Source organism: Rattus norvegicus, chromosome 11 (assembly GCF_036323735.1).
Source record: "Rattus norvegicus strain BN/NHsdMcwi chromosome 11, GRCr8, whole genome shotgun sequence".
Lineage (NCBI taxonomy): Eukaryota > Metazoa > Chordata > Mammalia > Rodentia > Muridae > Rattus > Rattus norvegicus.
Window position 1 is genome coordinate 89,203,198 of NC_086029.1, and position 17,658 is coordinate 89,220,855.

The following is a 17,658-nucleotide window of genomic DNA, read 5'->3' on the forward strand; positions in this document are numbered from 1 at the left end:
TGTATAAAGCCTTGAAAACTCAGCCACTGATTTAAGGCCTGTTCCTTTCTAAGTTCCATCCAAGGGCTGTTAGTGCCTTTTTTTTGGTATCCCCAGGTTGAAATGTGGTGTGATCTTATGAATTGACCTCAAAATCTGGATATATTATTTCTGGGTCAGCGCAGCAGAAACCCAGTACAACCTGCAACCCGTGGTCATGTGATGAGGGGCTGGGGCTGGAAGGCCAACCCCTCTGAGATTTGAATAGATAGCACTTAGGCGCATCAGGGCAAACCCCTGGACACCGTAATCGTACGAGCTACTAATCCCAACTCTCACCTACAAGGTATGCTTTCAGATACGCAGCTGGGTGTACACCACTGTGTAGTGTAAACTTCATCCTTGCTGTCTTATCCTGAGTAGTAGCTGGTGCTCGATGACTGAGCTGCTGCATATTCTAGACCCAGAATTCCATGCTTACCATTGTTCTCCCTTGCAAACTCCTACTTGGTATTTGCTGGTGTGTTTACTGACTACGGGTTTCATCACTTGTTCCTCCCTCTGTGTTGCTCCCTTAGGTCTTTACTGCATGCCTCTAGAGTAACAGGAAGCATGTTGCATTCCAGTGATTTTTACTCTCTGCTATAATTTAGATTTAGAATGTCCTCCCTAAAGCATATATAGTAAAGGTTTGGTCCTCAACTTAGTACTATTACAAGATAGTGCAAACTTTAAGAGGCCTCCTGAGGAATTCTTCTTAGAGGATGAAGATAGATTTTGCGAGATGGTAGTCTACACTTGCTCTCTGCTTCCCAGCCACCAGAAGGTGAACAGTTTCTCAGCTCTGTATTCCTACCATAATATAACATTCTGTCACAGTCCCCAAAGGAAACCGATTACTGGCTCTGGACTAAAACTCTGAATCTGTGAAACAAAATCCATGTTTTCCTCTTTTTAAGTTGCTATATCTCAGCTATTTGGTGCAATAAAAGACAAGAGACTGGTTCATTTTCCTTCTCTGCATTAGACAATAATCGTGCATACAGGCCTCATTGTCTTCTGCAGCAGACAGATAAATACTTGATTAAAAGAGAAGGTGTGAACGAGGAGGAAATGAGAGAAGGAAGGTGGGAGAAAGAGAGGGCAGAGGGGAAGGAGAGGGGGGAAGAAAAGAGGGAGGGTGGAGGTGGATTCGATGGGAAATGGCAGAGAGATTTTTTTCCAAGCGGTAATCCCATAGGAAATAGGAATAAACTCTCCTTCAACTCTGCATGTGAAGAATTCATGTTCATTTCACAGCATCTTGGTCAAGTTGCTACTTTGGATCTGATAAGATATATATTGACTCTTGGTTTTCTGTTCACTCTGAAGAAGCTCCTAGGAAGATTTAATAAGAGTAGAAAAGATAAATAAGTGTACAGGTAATAAGCTCTAGATTACATAAGCAAACATTATTCAATTACATTCCTATTAATATACTGACTCTGTAATGCATTTTTGAGATATTTAATTATCAATTTGACAAGATAATCTAGGAGTAGTTAATGATTATACCAGTAAATTGTTTTTTAAAAAAAATCACTGACAATTATTAAGTCTCATAACAGACATCAAATTAACTTGCTAGAACTGTCTGGTTAAATAGACAGCAGTTAATTACGTGCTACTTACACATGCTTCGCGTTTTAATATGCAAGTCTTTTTAGTGGTGCAGCATCAACGATGTTGTGTAAGAGAACAGTTTGCCCATCAGGCACTTCCAGAGTCCATGTAGTCTGATTACTGAACAAGCAAGGGCACGATTCTCCACACCAAGCCGCCTCATACTGCTTTCCATTGGGGAACAGGACACTAGAAATTCCTAAACAAGATAAACGAGTTTTGGACTCTCTGGTCTGTCTTTCTCTATGATCTATAATCTCACACCAATGTTCAGGCCTTCTTTAAAGTGTCTAACAAGGGGGAGATGTTGACAATTACAGAAATAACACTGACAAAGCCACTGACTTTACCTTAGTATACAATGGCAGCTGAAGACTGTTGGCTCTACTAGTTGAGAAGAGATTTGAGTCCAACAGGCCAGCCTTGGCCCATTGACTTCTTGGGGATCTAAAATATATCTGTCAGCTCTTCACCTGGGCCCTGAGATTCCCAAAGATTTCCCATCTGCTCCTGGACAGACAATATTTCATCCCATAAATAGTCAAGAGAGATTTTACAGAGTACCCTAGATTCAACTTATCTTTGGAGTTAATGTCCCCATTCCACGTTCCAGAAAAAATTCTACCTGTGACTTCCTGTTTCTCATCACTATATAGATTCTCTGGCTCCTGCCCTGCTCTGTTAGCTCTTACAGAACCAAGTGTTACAGCTGATGGCTCAAACTAAATGTTCCAGGAAATAGTTCTTCAGTTGAGATAAATTAAACTGAATTGGATTGGATACAATCAGAGTGAATTGGGCCTTTTGCTCCAAGAACTTCTAGTTATAATGTAACAGAAGAAGGGTCATTTGTGGACTGTATCTAGATGGTCATGATTGAAGCCTTGATGACATCTCCATGTTGTGGGGTGCACTTCTCAGCCTACCTGTACCCCCTCTGAGTAAAGCAAGTTAAGGCAGCCATGAAGATAGAAAACCTGGTACCTGGAACAGACTCCATGGACTTGGGAAGAAAATAACTTTAAAATACAGAATCGTCATCTTGAATTGTTGTTCTTTCTGTATGCAACAACTCCCGTCATGCCTTCACGAAGATTTATCACAAAGAATTACCATATTCATCTAATAAGGAGCCTGAGGGGTTGACAAGAAGGCTCATTGGCCCAAGAAACTTGCTGCCAAGGCTGACAACCTTTGGAAGTCACATTAGGAGAGAACTAAGTCTTAAGCGTGTCCTCTGAGCTCTACAGGTGTGCTGTATTATACACATATGTGTGCAAAAACATTCATACACATGCACATGGACACACACATGCAAACACAATACTAAAGGAAAACTTAAGAGGAAAAGAAACTGAGACTCACAAAAGCAAATGAAGTACATGTACTCAGGTGGGAACACTTTGCTTACGTGGGGGGCTGGGGTTTGAGTTTCACTTTTCTTAATACACACCTGACCGTGTTGTTGTGTGGTCTTGTTAACACTATGCGCCGTTGGCTATTTGGCCGGCGAGACTTAGCTAAATGTTGTCTTTGGTACTATTGGACTGGCCTTTTCTTATGCAGTTCTCACCAAAGAAAAGGACACAAGCCTGGAGCAACCTGTAATGGAGTAGGACAGAACTTGCCTCTGTGGGGAAGTCACAAGGCCTGAATTCTAGGCCAGATTCAAGCTCATTCAAACAGTAGCAGCTAACATTACTGAGCACATGTTTTGTGTCCTGCACTGCATTTATCTCTCAGAAGGCATGGTTTCTTCCATCGTCCTTTTGGCAGGAGACTTATGGTTTATTTGAAGTCATATTGTACATCTTGATGACCTCCATGGCACATCTGTCTGAGCTCACAGGTGGTGTACTCTTAATGAGTTTCACTGTTCTTGAGGGGGGGTTAGGTGGATCTAGGCAGCATAAAGACAGCTCCTAAACCTTTCAAAGTATTCCAAAGATAACGAACAAGTCCTTGTTCGAGGCTTTACCATAATTACATCAATGCAATGTTGGTAGAAGTCAAAAGTCCACCGCATCAATTTCATGTGCTCGTTCGTTCTGTTCTCGTGACATACACTCTGTTTCATAACTTGCTTCCTACACTCAATATATTATAGTGATTATCTTTCCTTATTGCCACAATCCATAATTATAATTTTCACAACTGCAAAAACAATCAGTAGTAACCACCAAATCCTTGGCCAAAATATCACATAAAATGATGGCCCTGTTATTGATGCCTAGTGAGTGTTTAGTGTGGTTGTTGTTGAGGATGCTGCTGCTATGAGCATAGTACAGCTCTGTTGTTTCTACAGCACACATGACCAAGAAGACATGAAAAGGAGCATGTGAATACCGTGACAGAGACAGCACGATACTGGCACAAAAGCAGGGATGTACACCAGGGTAACAGTAGAGAACCCAGGGAGAAACTGGCCCAGCTATGATAGAGGTTGTTTTTGGTCTTGCTTTGCTTTGTTTTGTTTTGTTTAAGATAGAGTCTCTCAGCACAGCCCTGGTTGTCCTGGGCTAGCCTTGAAGTCAGAGATTCCCCTGTCTCCTCCACTTCAGTGCTCGGATTAAAGGCATGCACTGCTACATCTAGTGACAACCTAGGTTTCTCAAAAAGATGCCAAAAATACATGCAAGGAAGAAAGATAACCTATTCCCCATGCAGAAGGATGAAATGAGACCCATATCTTTCATTTTGCACAAATCAGTTAAAGTGGCCTAGAAGCCTGACTATAAAACCTGAAATGCTGAACCCCAAAAGCACATAAGGAGTTTACGTCGAGTTATACATAAGGGCTAGAACTTTCTTAACAGAACTCCAGTAGCACGAGAAATAGCTCTAAGACTCAACAAATGTGACTATATAAAAGCTAAAGACCTTGGTATTCCGGTATTTGCTAACCATACCAGAATAAAAGGGTTGATACCTAGAATATAGGGGAAACCTGCAAAATTAAACAACAAAACCTCCCCCTAATCAAAAATTGAGCTTATAAAATGAATAGCCAGTTCTCATAAGGAGAAATACTAATGGACAGTACATGTTTTAAAAAGAGTTCCACATCTTTAGTCACCAGGCAGTGCAAATTCAAACCACTTTGAGATTCCATTTCCCATGAGTTAGAATAGCTAAAATCAAAAACCAAATAAACAACAAACATTGCCAAGGATGGAGGGAAAGAGGAACCTTATCCCTGCTGCTAGGAGTATAACTTTGTACTGCTCATATGGAAATCAACGTGGGGGTTCTCAAGTAATTAGAAAGGCAATTACCATATGCTCTATCTGTATGACTCATTGACATATAACTTAAAGGACTGCATACCCTGCCACAGGGACTCCCTTCACTCTATGTGTATTCCTCCTCTATGCACAACCACAAGGAAGCAGATGAATAGAATCTGTGAATCATATCAGCAATGGAATGGTATTTGGCTGTCAGAGAAAATGAAATCATGACATTTGCAGGTAATGGATGAAATTGGAAAGTATTGTGAAGCAAGCGGAACTCAGATCCAAGAGAGGACAATGTGCATATATGTGCAGCCGAGCTTATAATGCTTACCTGTGCTCGCATGACTGGAAATGCATGACTATAGAACTACACAGAAGGCCATGACAGGGGAGAAAGGTATTGAAGAAGAGGGAGGGCACAAATAACATTAAAGTGGAAGGGAAATGGAGGTAGTTGGAGGGAGGGTACACAGGAGGGCCAAGAGAAATGAGGGAGAAGAAAATAGAAACGGGGTCAACAAAACAAATTTTGTTTGAAGACGTCATGACGAAGTTGAATCCTGTGTAAGCTAATTGAAGAACAAAGTTTAAAAAAAAAAGGAAAAAGAAAAAGAAAGGATAATGTTGGTAATGACCTCGTTTGCTCCTGCACTGCTGAATCCTTAAGGTTTTGAGTGAACATGACTGGTTTGCTAAAATGAACAAACCTTAATTGAGGGCTTCAAAGCCCTGGCTCTGAGGCAAAGTTTACATGGTGTCAAGAGGACAGGGGTCTGTGTGAAATGCCTGTTAACACAGACCTACTGGGAGAAAAAAGAAAGAGATCAAAGTCTCGAGGGGTCAAGCCTCAGGAGGCATTGAGCAAAGCAGTCTTGGCTATCGCTTTGATGTCTGACTCTCAACATTAAGAAAACTCTTCCTGTGAAATACTCCCAGTGGTTACCTGCTCTCCCTATATCAACAAGCAGCTGACACCATGTGAAGGATGCTAAAAGATGATGAGATTTGGAACTCAGAGCAACTGCAAAACTCCTGTGTCACATCTTAAGCTTTACTGCAAACTCACGAGTGCTGGAGAAACACATCTAACAACTTGTCCCAAATTCTTAGAAAAATGAGACAGCTTGTGGCCCGTGCCTGTCACCTCAGAACCTGGGTGGCTGAAGCAGGAAGATCAGGAATCCAAGGTCATCCTTAGCTAGAGAGTAAGTTCCAAGCCAGCTGAGGTTACAAAACAATGAAAACACAACCACTAGTTAATTTAACTAGGAGACTTGTAACCTTGGTTCCCAGTGTGCGACCGGTGTGTGAATGAAGTCTAGATTGTTCTTATATTCTTGGCCTTTTCCCCTTCAGTCCAACACAAAGGCAGAGACCACTAGAGGTCAGACTTTTTGCATCCCTTTCCTTTAAAGAAAAGCATTCAAGGCCTGTGTAAGCTGTGAGAAAAGAAGGGTCTTCTATCCTGGCAAGCAGCGCCACAGTTAATATTTGTCATGAACTGTTCTGCTTCCGCAGATTTATAAGAAACAAAGATTTCCTAATTTTCTGTGTCCATTCCCTTGAACACCATTTCAATCTATCTCCTACCATTCCTATGGAAATGGTTAACCATTAGCCATGCCCTCTGCACAAGAATGGAACTAGTACTCCATTCCTACAGCTGCAAGACAGGAGTTTAATTCAATAAATAAGCAATGTAATAAGACGCCTGCCTGTGTAACCCAAAATCACATGGTCAGTGAATGGCTAGGATGGGATCCAAACTAGACATTACATAATTCCAAAGCCTGTACGCTCACCACAGAACACTGACTCTTGCCTACTTCTAGACTCTACTTACTACAAAGAACCATCATTCTCAAAAGAATGAGAATTGGAGATGAAGAGAGATTTCCTCCAAGGGTACAGAGAACAACTTGCCTTGGTCATGGGCTAAAGTTACCTTAAGAACCCCTTGGAATCTCTCAACACAAGTTTCAATGCTAAGTGTTAAGCGTTAAGGATGAGGAAGGCAGTTAACCCGAAAGCAGTAAAAATTAAATGTGTTCTGATGTGTTGGCTGAAAACTTGGGAACCTCGTGTGCTCCACCCTTGTCCTGATAACAGCTGCAAGTGTTTGCTTTCTTTCTCTAACATCTGGCCAGCCCCTGTGTAAACAGAGTGGAGGTCAGCGTAGGGAAGGATCTAAGTGGTCTATTTCTAGGTCTCTTAAGGATACAATGAGCTGGGGCAGAGGCTTAGATAGGAATTTCTTCTATTCTTTATGACAGTGTCAGAAGCAGTTTCCAGTGGTGCTCTGCAGTCTCTTGCTACCGGTCTGTTTCCCATCCTTTAACCAATCTCACTGACTGGGTTACTTGGAAAGAAAATAAATGTACCTCTCATAGTCTGGAAGTGGAGAAGTGCAAAAGGTCAAAGGCCCATGTGTGCCGAGGGCCCTCTTACTCATGGGGTTCCCAAGGTGGCACTGCACATCTCATGATGTGACAAAGAAAGACAGCCAAGCTGAAATCTCTCTCCCTCTACTTATGAAGCCACCACTGCAATCGCCATCTCCACCCTGAGGACTACATTAAGTCACATCAGCACCACTTGCAAATACAATGAAAGTGACTTTGAGAATTATTTCAACATGAGGTTTGGAGGAATCACATCGACATCTTAGCATTGTTCCTGTAATTCCCTTTCATGCCATGATGGAAAAAGCAGTTCACGAAAGGTCTGTTTAGATGGTGCTAAGAGCTTTGGATGATTCAGATCCCAGTTGTGGCTCCACCAATGTCTGATCATGAGCCTTTGGGACGCTGTTCTCTCCAGGCTTCATTTTACTACTTGGGCAATGAGATGACAGAGCCTTCCCTAAGGTTTCATAAAATGTTACTATTCTGTCTTTAGGTCATAACTCTAACAGTCAGGTTAGCCCCATGCTCACCCCGGAAGAACGTTCCTAGCTACTACCTCTCTTGGTACTTCAAAAATTATCAACCCCACAATTCCATACTTTTGTAGCAAACAAACTCCTCCCAAAGAATAAGTTCACACTAACATCAGTGTTAAAGACAGAATTCCATCTTCAAATGACTATTTATGGAGGCCTTCTTATTCAAAATCACACACACACACACACACACACACACACACACACACACACACAGAGAGAGAGAGAGAGAGAGAGAGAGAGAGAGAGATTATTTAATTGAAAACATGACTTAGATATTCAAATATACTTTTAAAGCTCCCTAATGTATTTTCTTCTTCTAAAAAGTATGGTCTTCTTTGGAATACATATGCTAATTAAATATACTAAATGAAATGCAAGCACAGTAATGAGTCACCGAACTTACAAATATGCCTTGAATTCCAAAAATGTTCAGTCCTGCGTGGTAGGCAATGAGTAGCTGACAGAGAGTTTACCTGATAGAATAATAAAATCTGAACATAGAACTTGAGCTATTTATGAAATTATCATTTGTAATCCATCAAGGAAGCATCAATACCAATGAGATTCTTAATTTATCCTCTCCTTTGACTCTTCTTTTTTTTTTCTTTTCTTTTTTTTTCGGAGCTGGGGACCGAACCCAGGGCCTTGTGCTTGCTAGGCAAGCGCTCTACCACTGAGCTAAATCCCCAACCCCTCTTTTCTTTTTTTTTAAATTTTACATCGCGATCACAGCCCTGCTCCCTCCTTTCCTCCCTGTCCCACCTTTACAAATCCCTTTCCCCATTGCCCCCAAAGGGGAGCCTGCCTTAGTTACCACCCCACCTTGGGACATCTAGACCCAGCAGAACTAAACGTATCCTTTCCCACCGAGTTCCAACCAGGGAGTCCAGGTAGGCAGAAGGGGATTCAATGGCAGGGAAGAGAGATGGACACAGGCCCAGCTCATTTTGTTAGGGGACACTCATGAAGACCAAGCTGCACACTTGTAGGGGATCCAAGCCAGCTCCTGCATGCTCCCTAGTAGGGGGTCCAGGCCCTGAGAACCCCCATGGTACCAGAAGAGTTGCCTCTGTAGGTCTCTTTGTGGTTTGCTTGCCCCCTCCAGCTCGTTCAATTCTACCCTCCCCATTCTTCCACAAGTCACCCCCAGCTCTGATCGATGCTTGGCTATGGGTCTCTGCATCTGCTTGTTTTCTTTTAAACCTTGTGATGATCTTTTAGCATTAAGTTAACACACCGAAATAGAAATGGAGAGGCATAAGGACCTCATGGATTTCATACATCTTATTTTAGGATGGTGTTTAAATAGAGGCTCCGCGTTTCCCAGTGTGGTAATCTCCCCTCCCCCATCTCTCCTTTCCCCTCTCTCCCTCCCTTCAAATATCTTCCCTTCCCCACTCAAAGCACTCAACCCCCTTTCCCTCCAACCTTCCTTTTTATCCTCCCAGAACTCCAGTTGGCTCTACTTCCAAGATGGCTGAGGAGGTCGGGGTCCTGATGTCATCCAGCAGAGGGCGCTCTTGGAGCAGATTTGGGTACGGCCATGAAAATCTCTGGGAGGACAAGGAGAGTGTTATCTGGGTTTCATGGTGACTTAAAGGAGAGCTTATTGGTCCTCCTTGAATTGCCTTAATTTTTCTGCTCATTTTCACAAAATTCTATGCAGACGAGTTACATTCAGTCTGAGGGGGGTGGGAGAACTAATTGTTTAAAATAAAAAGCCATAGACTCAGAAGTACGCCAAGATAGCTGTGCAGTAAAGCCACTAAGTGGCAAATATGAAGAAAATATCAACCAAGGCAGGGGTATGTGTCAGGGACAGCCAATCCGCTCAACCTGATCGTGTCTATCTCTCTCTATCTTGTCAGGCACAAGAGAACAATTTTTTTTATCTTAAAGGCAGCAGCAGTTATTATGGACAAACAACAACACAAAATCAACACTGGACCAGAAATAGACAGTACAGATCCACAAAAATGTCAGAGCCCAAAAACAACCTTGTTCATCTTTAAGGTAGCAGAAGTTATCCATTGGAACCTAGAGACCAAGCTCCAGTTCGTAGCTTATAAATCAAAATAAACACCGGGGAGCAGTGGACATCTGGGATGTGCCCCTGGTACTAAAATTTCCTGCCTCTGTTTCTTTGGTCAGATCCCACAGCTAAGCTTTCTAAAGTCCCATTGTCCTTGTCTAAGGGAGCTGAACTGTAGAATTCATGAGATATAATTCTCATTTCATGTTCTGCGTTTTGAGACTAACATATTGGAATTGAAATCCAAAATGTCCTTAAGCAATCCATATAGTGAAGAGTGGGTGTGGCCAGACATTGTTATTATGTGACTAAGCATGAACTTGAGGGATGATGGCTTTCATCCATGACTTCAACACATCCCACTTCGATGTCTTCTCACACTTTGGTCCTTACCAGCAGCATTTCTTAGCTTGTTTGTAGTCTCCAAGATAGAAGGACTGAACGTCAACAGTCAGTTGGCAGTAGTGTTGACATTTCTAAGAGCAGAATGCAGGGACCAGGAGACACTTCAGAACTTGACTCCTACCCATAAGGGTTCAGTACACGTCGGCTGCAGATCTCAAGGTCATACAGCAATCAGTAGGATGACCTGGAACATAGGCTAAAAATGTACCTCCCACTCTGTCACCTGTCACCTCGTCACTCACCATCCCCATGACCTAAAGGGAACTGTTTAGGTAAGCTTTCCTGCTTGACCTTGGTTTCGTGAGCTACTTCTCGCCAAAACAGCCTATCAAATACAGGGAAAAATGAGTTAATGATTTCAGTGGAAGTTGGTATCCACCATCGAGCTGTGAAATAGGAATCGATGGGTCTTCTCTTTCCACTGAGGACTTAGGGTGGTTTCCGTCAGTTCAACAGCCTTAAACTCACAGAATTCTTCACTTGCCTCATTGATGTTGCACCAGCTAACCTCTACTCACTCATTTGCTTGTGTGTATGTAAGCCTTCTTGAAACAACAGTATCGAAAGCGAGAGCGTTTTGATGCCAACTATCAAGCAGGTATACACGTATACGTCCTCAAACCCAAGGGCAAAGAGAACATTTCCAGGACACAAATCTTTACCTAAAGGTCCTTAGGTAACTTTGATAACACCATTACAATAACTTCCTACATCGGACTTGACAGCAAACCTTAACGTATACCAAACTGGACTTCCAAGGCTCAGTTCTAAGTTCCAAGCCACACACAACTCTAAGGCTTCCTAGGACTTCAATGCAGGATATGAAGCTAGGGAAGGACTGGTTAGAAAGGAGGCATGGCTGTCTTGTCAAATGCAAGTGTCTCAGATGGAGTAGGAAGTCGATGGCAGACAAGTCTAGACAGAGGTCAATGACCCGGCCCTGGGGTGCAGATGTACTACTCTGTGAATTAGATAAAGATCTTTGTGCTCCAGATACCCAGGGACTGTTTTTTCAACTAGACCTGGCTAAGATGTTGAGCTGGGTGAGGCTTCCTTCCCAGAGAACAAGGTTCTGGAGTTGGTTTTGTGCCTAACAAGTCAGTTACCTCCTTCCCACCTCTCTGTCCAAACACTCATGAACACCACACACACACACACACACACACACACACACACGCGCGCGCATGTGGGAGTGCACACATACGTTGTTTCCCTCTGGTCTCCACTGCATAATTATAGCATGGTAGATCTGCCAGGGAACTATCCCTCATATTCAAAGAGAGGGAAAGCGAAGCTCTGTTGGATCAAAGTTGCTGCAGTCGATTGCTGCCCTCCACCCAACAGCCAAGAGCTCACTGAACTGCCACAGCCCAGTTCAATGCAAGTGTTGACATCTCATAGCCCTCAGAAATAGCTTCCTGGCCCGACCTAGCACTGAAGTCCTCTACACTCTGACCACTGTCTTCTTGAATTCGGGCTTCTTATCTCCTCAGATCCTTGCCCTGACTCAAGCAGACATACACTCCCAACACTTCAAGAAGGCTGACGCCCATACCCATTTCCAGTTCCTAGGGTGCTGTTGTCAGTGAACCAGGCATCCAGAAGCCATGGAAACATCCTAAGGGAACCACCCACACCTCCCCCATCTCTGTGCCTCACCAGAAAGTAAAAAACATATTTGCAGCTAATTTTTACTTTAATAATATTTTTGTGTAATTATTAAGGACTCTTAAAACTCCCCATCCCTCCCGCGTGGTAGGAATAATAAACATGCCCGTTTTATTGGAGAGGGGGTGAAGGAAGTGAGACCTTACACACAGAAAGGGAGTATGATTCATCTCCAGCAAGCAGTGAGTCAGTTGAGATGGCCCAGGCACCCTAACACCGGACGGGGGTTGGCATTAGCAAGGCCGGGCCTACTGTTCTTTCCAACCTTTTAATATCTTCTGCAGCTTCGTGCTTCTTGCACCAGTTCGATTCTGATTAAGTTGTTTATTGTGATGCAAACAGCAAGGGATGTGGTCTTTTCTAAATTCTGAAAAGAACCTGAAATGTTCACATATTTTACTAGGAGCTCTGAGCTCCCCAAAATGGGAGGTTCTTGGGCATCCTGTAATGAGAATTCTGAAAAATATTGGGCAAGGCCAATATTTGCCAAAGTCCAGCTGAAGTTGGAAGGGGGGACTTGTCCCTAAACAGGTGGTGCTCTTCTCTGGTGTCTAAGACATATTTTTTAACACCTAGTGACAGTTTTCCTGTGTAGGTCTGAGAAGTGTAAGAAGGGCTGTGGTGAACTACTTTTGTGGAGTTGGACTGTGAAGAAATCCTGGGAAAACTTGCCAAAAGGAAAGTGATTGAGGCTCTTCCTGCAGGCTGCCCCGAGGGAGGGAGGAAGAGGAGGATAAAGGAAGCCCCACCCCCACCCCCAGAAGACTTGTGAGACCAGTAAGGTTGGCCAGCCCCAGGACATCCCTCAAGGCAACTACCACTTTTCCAAGCCAGACACTCACATAAAGGCCCTCAGTAAGGAGACTACATAATATGCGACCCAAGTCAGACATTTTAGGGTGACAGAGGAAGCTTTTCGTGATTCCAGGCTGTGGTGCCACACACCTTTTAAACCATCACTCAGGTGGCAGAAGCAGGCAGATCCCTGAGTCAGAAGCCAGCCTGGTCTACAGAGCAAGTTCCAGAGCAACCAAGACTACACAGAGAAACCGTGTGTGTGTGTGTGTGTGTGTGTGTGTGTGTGTGTGTCTGTGTCTGTGTGTCTGTGTGTCTGTGTGTCTGTGTGTGTGTGTTTATAAAAGGCCTAAACAAAGAAGGTAAATCAGGAAGGACAGGTGCTGGATGGCTTTTGCCATTGGTGTTGATATTGACAAGGAATGATCTCTACCCATGGAGCAGCAACTCCCATGTAAGAGAGTTAGCACAGGCGCAAAGGGGCTGGCTATCTGGAGATGTTATGAGTCTCTCTGAAAAACTGAAAGAAGGCAGCAGCATGAGAGAGGTGTGGGCACCCAAGCTGAGATTTCATGGCCACAGAGGAGTTGAATGCATAGCAGTAGGAAGTGAGGCAGAGGTCATCAAGCCCAAAATTAGCCTCTGTGGGATGCTCAGGGAAAGGCAGTCAATCCCATAGGGCTGCCGTAGACTGAGGCAAGAATAACAAGGGTGCCCTGAGCATGGTTGGACCAAACACTGCAGTAGACAAGCTGACTTCTGTTTGTAAGTATGGTTCACCAAGTCAAATCTCCCCTGGGTTTGCTTTGTGACCAGCCACGGTTAGTCTCTGACAGGTAAGTAGTCTTCTCTGTCACTCAAGGACTTGAGGAAGACACCACTTCCAGTTTCACTACCAAGCACTCTCTCACTCTAGCCACCTGAGAAAGGGGTTTGGACATTCACAGGGAGCACCATTTTGGCAGTCCAATCTGGCCAGAACACTGAAGGTGGTGTTTAGTGGGTCTCCCATTTTGATCCTTCGCCTTTGTGAGACGCTTTCTCTGCTTGCTTTCCAGGACTTGTACATAAGTCCAGAGTTCCTTTGGACTTTGGGGCTTGCAGAGGCCTGAAGGTCACAGAATCAAAGAAGGACATTCTCCTTTGGTCCTTTAGACCTACTGGTGAGGTAGTTTGGGAAGGGTGCACAGTTCAGAACAGAGAAAGGATTGGCGGCTGAGAGGAGCTCCCTTCAGCCAGGCTCTATGTGGAGCACAACAAGCCTTCCAGCCTGCTCTCTGGAAGGAGGGGAAGGGTAGAAGAAGGAGGAGTAGCAGGCAGAAAGGGGAGGAGCAGAAGAGTGCCCAAGGACTAAACTAGAACTTTCTTTTTCGCCCCACCTCCAACCTTACCCGTCCCTTATTATTTCCTTGCAACCCAGGGGATAAAATGGGTCTAAGGCTGTGCGGTAGGGAAGGACGGCGGGTAACATCTTCACAGACTTGGCCCTGCTGGACTGCTGGGCCTTTGAAAGGCCACTTGTAAACTCTGGGTTCCAAGCAGAGAGGCAGCCGGGAGGAGCTGGGGCGCGGGCAGGGGGAGGAGACTGGTCTGCCTTCAGTGCCTAGAAATCAAAGCAGCCAACCTTGGGCTTTTTCTTCCCTTCACACTGAGGCACTTTTATTGGCGAGATGAAGGGAGGCAGAGAGGGCCTACAGCCCTCGCTTCGCTTTTGGAGGTTAATGACCCAGTTAGCAGCTCTTGGCTGAGTTTCCGACATTTTGCAGACATCAAGCCCCGCGCCTCTGCCAAGTACATTCTGTTCCCTGGAGCCCATCCAATGCATCTCAGATTACTATGTAATGCGACAAAGAGGGAGAGGTGGCTGGGTGGGGCCCAGAGAGCTGGGCGGGGTAAGCGGGCGGTAGCCCGGAGGGCGGGACGCAGAAGCGGGCTGGCGGGGAAGGGGATGCCACTCTAAATGCAGCTGCTCCAGGGGAGTCGCATCCCTCAAGGGGGCTTCTTAGATGCGGAGGGAACCCGAAAAGAGGGTAGACAGGCCCTGTCCTCCAGGAATCCTGCCTGGCAGAGCCCGGCACGTTCCAGGACGCAGATGGGGGTGAGGAGCAAAGAAGACCGGGCGGGACAGCAGGAGCAGGCATCCAAGGGGCGGGCCTGAGGGTTCGGCTCCGCCCCCAGGCTGCCCCACGCCCACCCCGGCAGCTCCAGGGGTGAGCAGCCTGCTAGCTAATTATAGACCTGAATGGAAAGCGGCGCTTTTGAATGATCTTGTTGCTCGCACTGCCTTCGGAGTCTGAGGAGCAGGTGGGACCCTGCTAGATACAAAGTGATTCATTTAAAAGCCCTCTGTCACGTACGCTCACTTACTGACAAACAGGAATTCTTTTACGCTCCACCATCCAAAGGATTCCAGAACTGGCTTAAAAGAACTTGAGCTCAGAACAGAAACCAAGGGACTACTGGAGCCACTTCACCACTCTTTAGTAATCTCGACCAATGGGTGAGAGAGGGTAATAGGCCTTCTCAAAATGTTGAAAAGTAGAGTCTTTACAGTTTACGGCTGGAGAAACTGAGGCTGGGACAGATTCTGAGACGTGTCTGTGAGAACGGGAGGTCAGTGTAAAGCTAAACGGGAGCTTGGGGTCCTGTCAGCCCCTTCCTCTGCCTGCCCAGAGTGGAGCTTGAGGCCTCCAGATCACCCTGAACCTCTAGCACAGAAGAACACCCCTCCTTCAAGAAAACCCCTCCTCCCTAAGTGTGGCACCTACCTGTTGCACTTCCCATCCCTGCGCCCCACCAGTAAACCAGCTGAAGCCAGTTCCAGGCCTAGGAGCTGGCCATGCCGCAAACTGCCCATTTCCCCGTGTGTTCTGTATGAGTCAATCTGATATGGCTCTGTCAGCACAATGTCATATGAGGAACTCCAGTGGGGGCAAAGCTTTCTTTCCTGTCAGCATCTTCCACCTACCTCCAGTTTACACTCAGCTAGCCAATACTCTTCATGACCTACAGTCTGCATACGCACAATGGGGTCTTGCGCCCATTTGATGGACTCCTTGAAGAAACGGAGTCTCGGAGGGAGGAAATGACTGGCTCATGGTCATCTGATGATGAGTGTGTATGGAGAGAATCCAAAGCGGGGGCTGTCTGGATCCTGAGTTGAGGTCAGCACACTTTTTTCTTAGGTCAAACCACAAGCCCACTCAGTCCCAGAGAAAGCCTGCTGTAAGCCCGCTGATTGTTTGCTCTCTGGCCCCCACATCACCATCCTGGTTTTGTCCCTGCTTTGAGAGCTGTTGTTTTCTCTAAACCAACGTCTCTAAAGCCAGCCAGTGCATCTGGCTCTAAAGAGAAAGCCTGCCCATCTCATCACCTAGACCTACAAGTTTCACCCCACCTTTGCTGACCGTTTTGAACTGGAAAATCTTCCCCATTCCAGGGTCTCTATCTAGGCCAATGGGTAAAGAACCAGCATTGAAGACCATGCTGGAAGAAACAGATACGGGTAGAGATTACTTTAATAGCTTTTCCCTTGCCTCTTGAAAGGAAGTTCTGAATCTTAGGGTTTCTAATTATCCACCCTACTTAGCAGACACTGTGTTCAGTCCAACCCTTCAAGCATAGTAAAGCCCTCGTGGCTGTGCACTATCATATGTACCTAAGGGGGGAAATTGTTGTCAGAAGTCTCCTAAAACAAATGAATGTTCAGAGCATGAGCATTCACTCACCAGCCCAGCTTGGCTCCAGACTGCAGTGCAGGTATTTAATCTGTGTGGATGTCTGCTTTGTCCTCTGTAAAAATGGACATAACCACAGCTTATAGAGACGGTGCTGCGGGGCTGACTGAGGCAGGAGCACAGTGCCCAGAACGGAATGGAAGGCTCTTTAATCAGACTACCTAATTGGGAATCTCAATTCTATTTTTTGCCTTGGATACATTTTTTTAAGTTCCATAAATTTTAATTTCATCAAATACAAGAGGGTAACAATAGTGCATGCTTCATAATTGTGCGGGTAAAATGAGTTTAAATGTAAAGGACTCAAAGATATGCCTGGCACACAGAAAAGTGCTCGGTGGAATGAAGACTGAGCATATTTAGGGATTTCCTAGAATAATGCCTATCCAAGGGTGCGCACACACTAAATAGCCACCGTATGCTTTCCTCATTTTTAGAATGGAATTCTCCCAAGATTAAATTTGAATACTATACACGGAACCACTTGTGACGCTCTCTAAGACAGCTCACAACCGGCATTAGTAACTCTGTGCACTGATTTGGTAAACATTACATATTAACCACTCGTGATCAAACTTGATGAATGGAGGTCAATAATGTTCGTGCCTTCCAGGGAAAGATTAGTAAGTAAAGACCTGATACGAACGCACAAACATCTAACACCAGGGGAAAGTGTGGCTTGCTTTGCCTAGCACAAAATACCAAGTGTCACAAAGCACCAAGAAACCCAAGCAGATGCCTGAAGGTGGGACAATGGTTCAGGAATATGTGCAGTCATGGTGAAAAGGACACAGCACATCGTAAAGGAATTACCAAGATCTGGACACTTAGCGGTGACAAACCTCAGGATGGGAAGGGTATGCTCACCAGACTTCAGGATTACCAGTGTTCAGAGATGGGACAAGAGTCAAGACAAGAGACTAAAGAGTGGAAACCAGGAGTTCCAAGTTGCAGGGAGCCAGGCAGACTCCATGGGCCCCACTAAGGAAGGCAATATTCTGAGGGCAGCCCCCTGGGCCAGCTGAACAGATGCCTATGATGAATGTGGAGTAAAGGAGGGCTTCTCTGACCAGAGCTGATATGGGAGGCCTACCCTGGGTTGCTGACTCCTCCACAGCACCTTAATATTCAAGGTTGATGTGCACTGTCAGGTGGCACCCTTCACAGCTCCATAAACTGTGGACATGGGGGTCTCCCCTC

The 17,658-nt window shown here is 45.1% G+C and overlaps 1 long non-coding RNA gene across 4 annotated transcripts; it reads right to left on the reverse strand.

Moving 5' to 3' along the window:
• Nucleotides 1-983: 983 nt before the first annotated feature.
• On the reverse strand, nucleotides 984-15,604 carry LOC102554451 (uncharacterized). Of its 4 annotated transcripts, XR_595126.4 has the most exons (5): nucleotides 15,490-15,585; nucleotides 10,247-10,442; nucleotides 9,250-9,374; nucleotides 1,651-1,840; nucleotides 984-1,356 (listed from the first exon to the last, which is right to left on the reverse strand). It is a non-coding gene; the product is annotated as an uncharacterized LOC102554451 (long non-coding RNA). The 4 variants fall into 4 exon arrangements; XR_005491434.2 differs by lacking the exon at nucleotides 10,247-10,442 and having other exon boundaries at nucleotides 15,490-15,596; XR_005491435.2 differs by lacking the exons at nucleotides 9,250-9,374; nucleotides 10,247-10,442 and having other exon boundaries at nucleotides 15,490-15,604.
• Between the last annotated feature and the right edge of the window lie 2,054 nt (nucleotides 15,605-17,658).